Consider the following 16,021-nt stretch of genomic DNA (forward strand, 5'->3'; position numbering starts at 1 on the left):
CTTTTCCAGCCTCTATCCAAGAGCTTGTTCCCACACACACCCTATTCACTTGTATTTTCAACACTCATTGTGCTACTCCTAGACTTTGAGAAAGCTTATGATGACAAGGTGGATTGGAGCTTTCTAGAGAGCACAATGAGCCAGATGGGATTCCCCATGGAGTGGATTTGTGGAGTCTCAGGACTTTATTCAGCATCAAGGGCGCAAATCAATTGGCACAAGTCATGTGGTTTTTGGGTGGGCTCAGCACCCGCCCCGACTTAGCGACCATTAGACTTTCCAATGGATCTCGAGGGGTGCATTCCAGTCCGCTACCTTGGTTGCTAGGTTGGCACTGATATCTCTCCTGAGCAGCAGCTCGCTCCGCAACTTCTGAGTATTCAAAAGAAGCTTCTATACTGGAGCTCGGTGAGGCTATCCTTAGCAAGCAAAGTGGTGGTGGCGAACCAGGCGAACCAGGTAGTACTACTTGACACCATGTGGTACATCACTTCGTGTTGGGCCTTTTCTCGAGCATGTGTTGGCCACGTACAACGTTTGATCCAAACTTCTTGTGGGCTGGAAGTGATGGTAGGCTAGCCAGGGCCAAGGTGGCATGGAGAGTGATCATTCAACCACGTCGCAGAGGAGGGCTTGGTCTCATCCATCCCGCTATATAGAATTGTGCCCTGCTAGGCTAGTTGATTATCAGAGGACTCCTACCTGGTGGTGAGCCTTGGAAGGATTTCCTCTTGGCCCAGATTTCAACCCGCACTCTGAGCCTTGGAGGCCCATGGTGGCCGCAGAGTACTAGATCGATATTCACAAGGTGCGAGCCCGGTGGTTTTAGCCCAGCCTTTGAGAACAGATTCGCAGCCAGTCTACTTCATGCTTGGAATCATCTCAAGCCAGCCCTCAGACAGATTGTTCCAGTGGTCTCAAAGGAGCAACTTCAACAGCCTTGGGTCTGGAACCCCCTGATCTGTTTACTCAGTTGCCACATGCTAGGGGCCTGACCGCATATATCCTGGGGTGCTTTGAGCATGGGACCAACCAGGTCTCTCGGAGATTGGATTGCACACAAGTAGTTACCTCAAGAGGAGTAAGAGAGAGGCTTGATAGGGATCCGGGGTAGAGACAGGCTCAGCATATCGACATTGACTCAGCTATTCCTCAGGAGTGGCTGACTCGTATTCTAGACCCGACTCCCCGGTGTGGCTAGGTGTGTTTACCCCAGACGCGATATCCTCGTGGTGGTCCATGGAGCAAATGAAGACGGTGGTCTGCTCACTTTTTCTATTGGATCCCATGGCGCACTAGAGAGATCAGAGCACCCCTTGGAGGATTTCAGAGGCTACAGCTTGCAAAGGGTGAGGGTTATTGGATTTCGGGCACCGGAATGGCACATAAATCCAGCACCAGCCAAGATGGCCAGGGAGAGACTATGGGGCGACTATGGATGTGGGAGGGCCGACCTCACGCGGCTCTAGTGGGACCCAAGAGAGTGGACTTAGCATGATCCCACAGATCGGGAGGAGACTCTAGATGCCCCCTTCTTTGCATGTACAGCGCGGCTTGGCCGTAGGATCCAAATGCCTGAGATAGATGCACCGACAGCAGTAGCACACTGACAGTCTCACGGCCTATCACAACGCTTCCTTTCAGATTTCTGGAAGAGGCTTTGGCACAACTTTCGGTCAAGGAAGATCACTCTCTTTCCTTGGCAACCTAGGGGATGATCAGCATCCCAAGGCAGTCAGGATTAGTGCCAAGCTGAATCAAGAGTTCAGAGATAGATTCCTGGAATTGCTGAAGTCCTACAAGGATGTATTTGCGTGGAACTATTCTGATATTGATCCAAGCTTCTACCAGCATAAAATCAACCTAAAGGAGGATGCATACCCAATTAGGCATAGCAGATATACAGAATGAACCCAAACTATACCAAACAAGTGAAAGAAAAGATTGATAAATTAATGAAGGTAGGGTTCATCTATCTTGTGGATAGGTGCGGAATGGTTGTCACCGATAGTTATTGTTCCAAAAAAGAATGGGAAACTGAGGGTATGTATAGACTACCACAAGCTGAATGCTTCCACTATATCCGACCCATTCCCATTGTTATTCATTGATTCCTTGTTGTGGATGCAATAGTAGGGCATGAAATATACTCTTTTCTGGATGGATTTTAGTGGGTACAATCGGGTGCGAATGACCTAGGAAGATAAACAAAAGACTGCTTTTGTGACAGAATGGGAGTATTCCATGTGTTTGTTGATACCTCGGATGTAGCCATTGACAGCGCTCTGGTGTGCAGGAAGCACAAAAGGGATGGTACAGACTAGTCTACTATGCAAGCAGGAGTATGCAAGCAGGAGGCTATCCAAGCCGGAAAAGAACTACTCAACCACAGAGAAGGAGTCACTGGGAATGATCTACTCCATCAAGAAGTTCAGGCACTACTTGCTAGGTAAGATGTTTGAATTTCATGTAGATCACAAAGCTCTCCTATACCTAATAAACAAACCAAACCTAGCAGGAAAGTTGGCTAGATGGATGCTCTTGTTGTAGGAATTTGAGTTCAACATAAGGCACACCCCCAGGAACAAGCATGCAGTGGTAGACTTTGTGTCAAGATTGGAAATAGGAGAAGAACCAAAAGGAGTGGAAGACGATTTCTCGGATGCATAGCTTTTCCTTATAGAAGGAGAGAGACCCAACTGGTATGATGAAATGCTACAATTCTTGTCTGACTTATCCTTTACGAAGTACATAGAAGTTGACTCTTTAGAGCAAGACATTCATGGTGGTGGATGAGTAGCTCTACAAGATGGGCATCGACCAGATACTAAGGAGATGCGTCCCCAAGCACGAGCAGCTAGCTGTGCTAGAAGAAGCGTATCAAGGTATAAGCGGTGGGCTTTTTTTCAAAGAGGTCACAGGATGAAAGGTGTTCTAGGTAGGTTTGTGGTGGCCAACTGCATTAAAATAAGCACACAAGTTTGCAAAAGAGTGCAACATGTGCCATAGGCTAGGGAAACCAAGTGATGTAGACAGACTACCCCATAACCCAATCCTGCCACTCGAGCCATTCCAGAAGTGGGGTCTAGACTTTGTTGGCCCATTCAAACCACCTTCTCAAAGGACATGAAATAAATACATCTTAGTGGCCACTAATTATTGCACAAAATGGGTAGAGGCCAAGGCCCTTAGAGACTGCAAGGCATCATCTATAGCAAATTTTCTTTATGAAACCATAATGAAAGATTCAGATGCCCTATAGAGATAGTCAGCGAGACCAAGGGACTCACTTCATCAATGTAGTAATCAAGAAATTAACGGAGTAGCACATGATAATACACAAGAAGTTGACAGTCTACTACCCACAAGCTAATCGGTAAGCATAGTCCACCAAAATAAGATTCTCAAGGGAATCCTAATCAAGACAGTAAATGAGAACAAGAGAACGATTAGGACACTAAACTGCACTCGGCATTGGATGGCTTATAAGAATGCAATACGACTTACACCCTTCAGCATGGTGTATGGACTGGAAGCAGTAGAACCCATGGAGTTCCTGACACAGAGTCTCAGGATAGCAGTGGGCTGAAAGGATCTCTTTGAAAGAATCGGAGGTACACATGATTAAACAACTCTTGAAGCTTAATGAAAAGAGACTACAAAATGCCTAGACAGCGGAGATTGTGCAAAGGATAACGAAGCTACAAGTGGACAAGAACACAAAGTTCAAGATCTTCGAGGAAGGAGACACTATCCTAATATTTACATCAAGAATGGAACCTCACCCGAGAAAATTAAAAATGAGATGGATGGGCCCATACAGGATTGTCTCAGAAACGGGAGGATAGGAACTTTTGAGCTAGTTAATCTGGATGGTGAATGACTCAGGAAGTTGGTAAATGCGTACAAACTGAAGCCCTATTATGGTGAATGACTCAGGAAGTTGGTAAATGCATACAAATTGAAGCCCTATTATGGTGAATGACTTAGGAAGTTGGTAAATGCGTACAAACTGAAGCCCTATTATGGTGAATGACTCAGGAAGTTGGTAAATGCGTACAAACTAAAGCCCTATTATGGTGAATGCTCAGAAAGTTGGTAAATGCGTACAAACTAAAGCCCTATTATGGAAAAATTCCACATGAAGGGAAAAGGTGTCCAAAAGAGAAACAAAATCCTGTTCTCAGAGATGATTCAAGAACCACAATCCGGGTCCAGCTCGGAACATGAAGCAAGACATGATTCCAAAATTAGACTCCCCCATGTGTAAATATAATAATGATATGTACAGATACCAAGGATCTAGGTGGTAGCAGCATGGCGCAGGCGAGAAAGTCAAGGTTTCCACCACAAAAATGGGTGCATGTGTTAGAATTAGGGCTAGGGTTACAGCAATGCACACACACAAGATAGAGAAGCTTGAGAGCACACAAACTCACTAGATTCGGATGAACAAATGTGTGCCGGATACAAAAGATAAGTACACACCCCAAAATGAGTAGATAAGAGGGTGTACATACGTAGTGTACATATGCATGGGGGAAAAAACGTCCTAGTAAGGGAAAAAGTGACCCGGTGGTCCTAAGTGTGTTCACACACATTACTACCATATAATGCTACAAATCTCCCCTGGAGTGATGATGTGAACATGTACATGTTATGGCTGATCAATCCTGAAAAGGCAGTAAGCCCAAAGCTTTATGAAAAGCTTCAAACTTTTCACACGAGCAAGAGCCTTCATGAATAAAGCGAGAAGGGTTGGCAATGATATATGCAGTAAGGAAATTTCGTTATTACCTCCTTGCCACCAAGTTTGTTTTCTACGTGGATCATCAAGCATTGTTGTATCTGGTAAACAAACCATGCTCCACAGGAAGAATCACACGATGGCTATTGATTCTTCTTGAGTTTGATTTCACGGTTGTTGTGAGACCTGGCAAGAAACATGTTATGGCTGATCATTTGTCTCGCATACCCAATGGTGAGGCTCCTACAGGGGTTGATGATGACTTACCTGACACTTCCCTATTCATGGTGGAGACAATGCCTGAATGGAGTGAGAAGATTGTTAACTTTTTGGTTAATGGCTTTCCACCCAAGGAGCTTCGTAAAGATCTAGCTCAAAAGCTAATCAAAGAATGCGAACCCTATTGCCTGATAGCCGGGACTCTTTATAAAAGAGGAAAGGATGACGTTCTTAGGCATTGTGCCCGAGAGGATGAGTATCTATACATTTTACAAGAGGCACATATGGGCGTAGCCGGTGGTCACCTCAACCTTCCCCTAATGCTTGTCGTGACAGTTCTCATATGAGTTGTTACGTGGGATTCCCCTCCCAAAAGTTACCATACTCTTTGTGAAGGGTTGCGATGAATGCCAACGATATAAGAAACCCCAGAGGAAAGATCAGATGCCCCTACATCCGATCAAAGTAAACCAACCATTTGAAAAGTGGGGTTTAGACTTTGTAGGTCCAATTAGTCCAGCGGCCCGAAACACACAATCTCGCTATATTATTGTGGCCACTGACTATATGACCAAATGGGCTGAAGCGAAAGCGACACGTAAGGCAGATGCGAGGACAACAGCCAAGTTCCTCTTTGAAAATATAATCACACGATTTGGTTGTCCTTTTGAACTTGTGAGCGACAATGGTACGCATTTTATAAATGAAGTGATTAAGGAGCTCACAACAAATTTCATGATATCGCATCATAAATCTACTCCTTACTATCCGCAAGCGAATGGCCAAGCCGAGAGTACCAACAAGACTTTAATCTCTATTTTGACAAAGACAGTTGAAGCTCATCGCACGGATTGGGATCTAAAGCTTACGACAGCTTTATGGGCCTATCGTACTACGTACAAAGTGGCTATTAATTGCACACCATTCAAAATGGTATATGACCAAGAAGCAGTCATGCCGTGGGAATTTGTCATTCCTAGTCTTCGTGTTGCTACTCAAGAGGGTTGGGATGGTAATCCCTTAGCAGAGCGTCTGTATATCCTTGAGCGACTAAACGAAGAAAGACAATTGGCTGTATACAATGCCCTTGTGGAGAAGGATAGAAGGAAAAAATGGTTTGATCGCCATCTAAAGGACAAGGACATCAAGGTTGGGGATAAAGTCCTGATGTATGGAGTGCGAAACGAAAAGAAGAAGCTCAAATATGCTGGTTTGGGCCATATAGAGTATGTGAAATTACCCCGCAAGGTACCATTAGAGTGGAGACTCTCGACGGAGTTGAAACCATTGGATTCCTTAATGGGAGTAAATTCAAAAGGTACTATGACCCCCTGAGCCAAGAGGAGTTACATGCAATCCATCAAAAGAAGGCAGCTAAAGAACAGGCTGAGCTTAAAAAGATACAAGCGATCCATCAAAAGAAGGCAGCTAAAGAACAGGCTGAGTTACATGCAATCCATCAAAAGAAGGCAGCTAAAGAACAGGCTGAGATACAAGCGAGAGTCGAAGCCAAGGAACGTCAACAGCGTGCTAGGAGACAACGAGAAGCCAACTTGGGAATTACGCAAGTATTTTTCGAGGAAGCAGAGGAGGATGCACTGGAATCTGACCCACCTCTAAGATACCCAATTGAGTTACAGAGTCCTTACGGGGAGGTGCTGTATAATGCATTATTGGATACAGGAGCTCAACACAATTTGCTATCATATGGCGTGTGGTGTCAACTGGGAAAACCACCTTTATCCAAGAGTTCTATCCAAGTTCAAGGAATCAATAAGAAGAAAACCCCTGTCTCAGGAATTCTGCACACTCCGATTGCTTATGACAAGGGAACCATAATTCAAAGCTTTTTGGTTATGCTTGCTGGTACCATGGAAGGGACTGTAATCTTAGGGCACAAATGGATGATGGCCACCAAGTGCAATATCAATTGGGCAACCAAACAAGTCACAACGCAAGAACCAACACTAGGTCTGACCGCTCAAAATCCCGCACCTAAGTCATCCACTCAAATATTAGATAATGAAAAATCACAAAGTCCAGTGGCAAAACCATCTTCGATTGTTGGCCACCCCTCTAACGATTCAACGCCAAGAGTGGAAACATGCAAGGTGGTCCCTAAAGCTTCGCTTATTATGCCAAAGAGTACATACAAATGGGTCCCCAAAGCTTCGTTAACAGCTACTTCCCCTGCTGAATCTCGTTTAGCCACCAAGAAGCCTCGTAAAAGGAAAGCAGCTACCCACCTGAGAAAGGGCAATGTAACATCGCGATGGATCCCTAAAAAATTATTAGTAGCCCAAGGGTACTATGAGGGGAATGACCAGATTTGGGTCCCTAAACATAAGTTGAATCCCTCTACATCACCTGTAAAACCTTGCAAACCAATTGTTGCCACCCCAATGACAATTCAAGATCGTGGTAAGGGAAAGGTAATAGAGTGCTCTGCACCACTTCTTCCAGAGTTAGTTTGGATTCCCAAACGATATCGATCATTACCACCTAGCTCAGGAAGGGGGGAGCCACATGAAGCTTCTAGCTCCTCATGCCAGGCACACACTCATATAGAAGTTTCTACATGCTCTACACCTACTCTTGTCAACACCCAACAAAAAACCGATGAGTCTACGTCTCCCCTTGTAATAGTATCGTCGGAAACCATTTCCTCCATTCATCAATGGGAGCGTACACTACCATCTCTGCAATTGGATGTGGCCACAAGGGTTATAAAAAGCTATCTGCCCACATCACAACTTATGACCCGCTGGACAAATTGGTTCCAAGAGGCTGCAACATCATTGCAAATAATATGATCTACCCAAGGAAAGGGGGAGCATGTACTCACGCTCGACATTCTAATGCTTCCTCCTTAAACTTCTCCCCTGACCATGTAATTGCCAAATTCAAGGGGATGTATATATATAGCTTCATACATTTTAAAAAAAAACAAAGAAAAGAAAAACAAAAAATAGTAAAAAGAGCAAGAGCACAAAAACAAGAGAAATATCCGTATACAATCAAGAACTAGATTGACCTGTCATAAACCTACTGATGCTATATCTGTGTTTGCAAATATGGCAGATGCCCGATCATCATACACTTCATCCACTCCTACCTTTGGTGAGAGGTATCATCTATACCTTTCTCAGATATTTCACATGTGCTATCCTGTTATTGAAACTGAATGGGATCATATAGATGTACTAGCCAGAGAGGAAAATGTTGAATATTAACCATGACTGACCCCTACTCCGTAGAGGACATATCCCCGATAGCCCAATGCTTTCCTTTTCCACAAGATGACTATCCTCGCATGGTTACATTTTTGATGAGTTTATGTGGATGGGAAAATGAAAAAGAAATATCTGACAATGATGAATGGACGGATGAAACTCATGGCACTACTGAGGTTGACTTTATTTGTTTGGATGATGCGGATAGAGGCTTAGCCTTAGGGCTAGAGCCAGGACTCTACAACATCCTCTTACCGTATCCTCAGTAGTAGTGTGGTGACTGGTAGGTAGGTTAGCGTTTCCAAGTTTTTTCTAGTTTAGATTCCTTAAACAAGTCTTGAAATTTTCACACTGATGTGCCTCTCGAGGTATAGTGCTTGTTAGTTGATTGTACAGGTTGAAAAGTTTGAGGTGGGTTCGCTTTCAAGTCCTGAGACTGCCGTAACGTTCATCAAAATATATCTACATCAAATTACAAGCTGTCTCGTTTCTAGTGATACGATTATTGCATCTGGCACCTTGTTTCGTGGGCTATATAGGCTCAATTCTTATGACAAGTGTGTGGAAGATTCAGCAAATGTAGTTTTTGATGAAAAGGCAGTTTCAGATGCAAAACTATGGCATGCTCGTTTTGGTAAAACATGTTTGTGAAGGCTGTATTTTGGGCAAAATGCAGTGTTCTACGTTTCCAAAGGATGGTTCTGTGCGGGCCACTCGCAAATTGCAACTTGTACATAGTGATGTATGTGGGCCTATGCAAACTCCGTCATTTGGTAAACACTTGTACTTCGTGACTTTCATTGATGATTACTCAAGGCATGCATGGGTATATACAACACTGAAGGCAAAGTCCGAAGTGTTTTTGTGCTTCAAACAGTTTTTGCTTATGGTTGAAAATGTATCCAATTGTACTGTGGGCACCCTCCGTTCTGATCGAGGGGGGGAGTACATGTCTAAAGAGTTTGATACATTTCTGGCTAGTCATGGGATAAAACACCAATGTATAGTGCCGTATACCCCTCAACAAAATGGTGTTGCTGAGAGGAAAAACATGTCACTTATGGAGATGGCATGATGTATGGTTAAGAGCCAAGCTTTGCCACATGCGTTTTGGCTTGAGGTTGTCATGTGTGCTGCATATGTACTCAGCGCATATGTACTCAACAGGTGTCCCACTAAGGCCTTGCAGTCTGTTACTCCATACGAAGCTTGGCATGGCAGGAAGCCTTCTATTGGTCACTTGCGTGTCTTTGGTTGCTTGGCCTATGCTTTAGTGCCTGTGCAACAACGTAAAAAATTGGATGATAAGGCTATCAAATGCATTTTTGTTGGTTACAGTACCGAGAGCAAGGCTTACAGATTGTATCATCCGTAGTCAAACGGAATCTTGATTTAGTCGAGATGTTGTTTTTGTGGAAGATGCTGTGCAACCTTTGCTATAATGTACCAAAGAGACGGGTGTGAGCTCACGGGATGTATTTGATACGTTGTTGCCTCTGTTTACAGGTGGGAATTCAAATGTAAGTCCTAATGAGGTAAATATTCAGCCTATGCAGATTTCAAACGACATCATAGATCAGCCTATTTCTGATGCAAATTTATAGGATGTAGTTTACGAGGATAGGGCTGAAAATGAGCAGTCTAGAGGTATGCCTAAATGGTTGGTGCAAACCTTGCGTGATAGTAAAATTGATGCACCTATTTCTAGTCGTACTCGTTTAGGTTTTCAGCATGCCTCTTATGCATCAGATTGTTATGCTTTGGCTGTGTCTAGTATGTGTGAAGAGGAAGAACCTCTTTCATTTGATGAGGCACAAAAATCAAAAAATTGGTTGGCTGCAATGCAAAGTGAATATGATGCTATAATGAAGAATGGTACATGGTCTTTGTGTGATTTGCCTATTGGTAAAAAGGTCATTGGATGTAAGTGGGTTTTGAAGTTGAAACAAAAGCCAAATGGCAGTGTTGATCACTATAAGGCTAGACTTGTTTGCAAAGGGTTATGCTCAAGAAAAGGGCATTGATTTTGATGAGACCTTTGCTTCCACTTGTCGTATGACTACCATTCATAGCATTTGTGCATTGGTAGCTCTCATAATGATTGAAATGTATATCAGTTGGACATAAAGATTGCGTTCTTGAATGGAGACTTGCATGAGGAGGTGTATGTATCGCAGCCTCGTGGTTTTGTTCAAAGAGGGCAGGAAAACAAAGTGTGCAAGTTGAAAAAGGCTTTGTATGGTTTAAAGCAAGCAAAAGATACATGCATATTTGACTGCACATGGTTTTCAGAATAGTCCAACAGAAAGCACTTTGTATGTTAAACGTGTGGATGATGTACATCTAATCATTGCTCTCTATGTCGATGACATGCTGCTCATAGGACCAAATGAGAGTCATATTGCTGATTTTAGGACTGATTTGAATGCCTCTTTTGAGATGTTAGATTTGGGGCATTTGCATTATTATTTGGGGATACAATTTAAGTAGTGTGATGGAGGTATTGCTTTGTGTCAGACAAAGTATATTGAGACATTGTTGCGGAGATTTGGCCTTGAAGACTGCAAGCCTATTGCTACTCCAACGGAGACACGTTTCAAGTTGAGTCTTCATGATGCTGGAGATCACTTTGATGTCACACTCTATCAAACAGCTGTTGGTTGCCTCATTTATGTATGCATTACGAGGCCGGACATTCAGTTTGCAGTCTCATAGGTGAGCAGGTTTATGCATAGCCCAGGGTCTCAGTATTGGAAGGCAGTTAAACGCATCTTTCGCTACTTGAGTGGCACCATACATCTTGGGTTGTTTTATCCCAAGGGGGGATCGTTGCCGCCGCCAGATTTACATGCTTTTTCAGACTCAGATTGGGCTGATTGCTATGACACAAGAGTGTCCACAAGTGGTTTTTGTTTCATGCTCGGTAGCTCATGCATATCTTGGTTGAGCAAGAAGCAACCTACTGTGGCCACTTCTAGTTGTGAAGCTGAGTACAGGGTAGCTTTCACAGCTACGGTTGAGTGTGTGTGGCTCAGACGGCTTATGGCTGACTTGGGTGTGTTGGACAGGAGTCTGCCACCTCTATCTACACTGACAGTCAAAGCGTATTGGCAGTTGCAAGAAACCCAGTTTTTCATGCTCGCACAAAGCACATTGAGGTGCATTATCACTATGTTAGGGAGAGACTCTCAGCAAGAGAGATCAGCTTGGCATATGTGCCAACACAGGACAACCTCGTCGATCTTTTCACAAAGGCGCTTCCTCGTGAGAAGTTTGAAGCTTTTCGCAAAGCTTTGGGCTTGCTCCCCTTTATGGACTGATCTACTTCGGGCATGGCACTTTCGTATACATGAGTGCTAGCTCTCGTTCACACCATCACTCCTCCCAGGGGGGATTTGTTAACTTATATATAGGCAGTGATGTGTGTGAACACACTTAGGACTGTCGAGGCACTTTTTCCCTCCTTAGGAGTTTTTTTCCCCCGACTTGTATATACGCCCATCATTCTAGGGCTAACTTATCTTTTGTACATTGACACAATCTAATACATAGTGTATTGTGTGCATTCTTGCTTCTTCTTCTCCAAGCTTTGTGTGCTTTCTTGCAACCCTAATTCTAACAAAACCCACTTAACAGCCTGCCAATGCTTCGTACATGGGCTATGCATAAATCTGCTCAACTGTGAGACTGCATACTGTATATCTGGCCTCATGTTACACACATACTGTATATCTAGCCTCATGTTACACACATAAAGAAGGGATCCAACAACCTACTACTATTGATACAAACTAGCATCAAAAGAGTCTCCTGCATCTTGAAGACTAAGTTGAGTACCTGTCTCCATAAGTGTAGCCACAGGTTTACAATCTTCAAGATTAAACCTCTTCAATATCTTATGTGTATATATAGATTGCAGAGCATAACAATGCCATCATTGCGCTGCATAAACTAAATCCCCAAATAGTAATGCAAGGGCCCAAATCTGACATCTCAAACGATGACTACAAATCAACTTTAAAGACTAAAATTTGATCTATATCGGGTCCTGTGAGCAGCATGTCATTAACGTATAGAACGATGACCAAAAATGTGTCCTTACTCCTCTTGTAAACCCACTTAATACCAATGGATTTCTTGCCATGAGGTAGATCTGTTAAATACCGTGTCATTCTTGAGTATAGAGTTATACTCATCCTGCATAGCATGCATCCAATGATCATCATCCTATGCTTCCTCAAAGGAAACAGGTTTCTCCTCATTACATAAAGTAGAAATGAGAACATGATCCACATGAGAATAATCTGCATGATGATAACCTGCACGAGTTCTGCTAGGTAAAGGAGCTGCCAACTTGATATCCCTCAATGTCTGTACAAGCCATTTTGGCATACGCCTAGATTCTTCTATGGCTGCTCTCTCCTCATCCACTACATCCTCAATAGTTGCCTCATCAAAGGGATGATTTTGCACCTACAAAGGCTAAATTTTAGCACTTGGTTGAGCATGCAATTGCTCTACATATGGCTGCCCTCCATTAAATAAAGATAAGAGCGAATCAAACATGTCTTGTGATCATACATTCTGCTCTTTTTTGCATGAAAGCATGGGCTGAATTGAGTTTTCGACAAAAACATTTCTACTTAACCAAAATCTGCTTTGAGGCCAGATGGTAGGGTCTATATCCCTTGCTTTTTGAGCTGTATTCCCCACAAATATGCATTTAACTGCCTTATCATCTACCAGCATACAGCGTTGTTGCTCAAGCACAAGAGCATAAGTAAGACAACCAAAAACATGCAAATGAGCCACAAAAGGCTTCTTACCATGCCAAGCTTCATAAGGAGTTTTAGACTGCAAAGCCTTGGTGGGACATTTGTTCAACACATAGTTTCCTCTAACCAAAATCCATGAGGTAAATATTGCTCTTTCACCATACATCGTGCCATTTCCATGAGAGACCTGTTCTTCCTCTCAGCCACACCATTTTGCTGAGGTGTGTATGGCATTGTACATTGATTCCTTATGCCTTTTTCAGCCATATATGCATGAAATTCCTTGGACATATACTCCCCCTCGATCTGAATGAAGGGTGCCAACTTTATATTCATATGCATTTTCAGCCATGGATAAAAAGTGCCTAAAGCCCATAAAAACCTCTTACTTCTGCTTTAATGGATACACCCAGCTATATCTGGAGTAATCATCGAATAAAAGTGACGAAGTAGAGATATCCCCCAATAGATGGTGTTCTCATCAGACCACATACATCAATATATATAAGCTGTAATTTCTTAACAGCTCTCACAGATCCATCCTTTGGAAATGATGCCTGATGCATTTTACCAAGAATACACCCCTCACATACATGTCTAGCATGGGTCTCAAGAGTTGGCAACTCAAACACCATATCATGCCTTTGAAGGCGTAACAAACTGCCATAATTCAGATGGCCAAATCGTGCATGCCATAATTCTACATCACTTGTAGCACGAGTCATAGAGACTGAGCAAGCATCATGCTGCAGCTTCTCAAATACATCCATCTTGTATAGGCCATGAAACAAGGCACCTGAGGTAATGATAGAATAACCATCATTTCTATCCTGAACTGTACATCTGTCATCCACAAATTTCACCCATCAAGCCTGACAAGGCTAAGGCTAAAGCTGATAGCAAGTTCTTCTTCATGCCTGGCACATATAAAACTTCTACCAACTTCTTTGACAGGATATGAGGAACCATTTGCACATGTGATAGTTCCTGCACTTGGGATAGATTCCAGAGATGAGAGAACAAATTTTTTTGTGAAGTAATGTGCTTACTAGCACCACTGTGAAAGTACTTAGCATCTGATTCTGCCACCCCACTGACATGCATACATCATGAACAAAAGGGTCATAACTGCAATGTACAATCCATGCCCAATCATCTTGACCAAAACTTGTAGATTCCTTCTTCTCTACACTTGGTGCAGATGCATCAGCCAGCCATGCCTGATTCTTTCTTTTTCTCTTTCTCTAGCCTTTTCTTGCTCTCATTTGTGTAGTGCCCTAGTTTCCTACAATAGTGACACTTGCCCTTCTTTTAGGCTTATCACCTTCTTTCTCTGCATCCTTACCTGAGGATACTGATTTGGGCTTATAGCCACCATGCAAAGAAGCTTTACATGTGCCTTTTTGACTGGCAACAAAAGCTTGGTCAACCAACTCTCATAATAGATTTGTTTTGCCTAGACTGCTCTTCTTGCAAGAGTACTGAAACCAGCTCATCAATGTAAGGGCTTCTGGATTCCCCTTCATCATGAGTCTAAGGGTAGAGGCAAAACTCTGATAAGAATTTAGCAATGGATTGAGAACTATAGGCACCGATGTACTATCAGGATATATCTCATCCACATAGCGAGCTGCTCCTTAAAATCTTTGATCTTGGTCAAGAAGCTATCCATTGAGTCTCCCTCATTCATGTGCTCAGAATCCATGCCACACAGATATGCAACACGTGCTTCACTGCACACTTGATGTAGCAAGTGCATCCCATTCCTCTTTTGAAGTCTTACATGACCGAATATGAGGAATAATGCTTCGCTTTACAGAACGTGCAAGCAATGCATGTGCCTGTGCATCTCTTTCATCTCATCTCATTTGAGCAACAGTGGAAGGTACTGGTGGTGCAACATCTGTATCAGATTCTACTTCAAATGTACCTGTAATACCTAGTTGCATTGGTAGTTCTGAAATAGGACGAGTTTCACTACCACTGACCACATCCAAAGGCCTTTAGCAACAACCAGTACATGCCTCATCATATAGGACCATAATGGGTAGTTAGTCCCCCATCAAGTTTGTCCTCAGCAGAAAACATGTTGAATATATCACTACTACTAGCCATGACAGTCTACCAAATACAAAATCTTTCAACACACTGCAAGTACTTAATATTCACTAAATGCAAACCCGGATGGCTAGCAACTGACAGAATCACCTGTGCAAAGTGTATGAAAAATAACACAGAGTAGAGAATAGAGTGTTATTGTGGGGCGAAAGTATGATGGGTCAATGTTGTTGAAGACATTGTAGATGCTACCGCACACCAAATCTTTGCCACTGCCCAAACACCCAAAATCAAGTAGCACCAATCTAAAATGATGCCTCTAGAACATCTACAGAAACTTTGCGATGCCCAAAACGCGCTCGAATCATGCCATAGGCCCCGAAAACTTTGTATACAACACACTACAATATATACCTTCTTCTCCTAAGAGGGTATCTTAATCGGAGATAGAAAAATAGGGTCGTGTGAGGAGGGAGGCAGACTACTAGATCAAGTGTCAAGGAACCTAGCTCTGATATACGAATTGTTGGAATTAGGGTTAGGGTTGCAACAATGTACACACATAAGATAGAGAAGTTTGAGAGCACACAAACTCACTAGATTAGAATGAACAAATGTGTGCTAGATACAAAAGATAAGTACATACCCCAAAATGGGTAGATAAGAGGGTGTACATACACACGGGGGAAAAAACCTCCTAGTGAGGGAAAAAGTGTCCCGACGGTCCTAAGTGTGTTCACACACATCACTACCATATAATGCTACAGTATAGACGGGAAAAGGAGCCTGTCACATCACCATCACCTATTCTTGGCTCGCAACCATTAATAACCTTGTAAATAGTGTGCATGGCATTGATGGTCAGATAACAAGGAGGATCAGGGGGACAATCATGTAAAATGGCCACCCTTGGAAAAAGTGCAGGCAACATGGTGCTAGAGTTTGAGCCCCTATCCTCCATTGTCTACAAGGAGGTGGATAGGCATGCT

The sequence above is a fragment of the Cibotium barometz genome, chromosome 6, assembly GCF_041138505.1.
Source record: "Cibotium barometz isolate CiBa-2024 chromosome 6, ASM4113850v1, whole genome shotgun sequence".
In the NCBI taxonomy this organism is placed as follows: domain Eukaryota; kingdom Viridiplantae; phylum Streptophyta; class Polypodiopsida; order Cyatheales; family Cibotiaceae; genus Cibotium; species Cibotium barometz.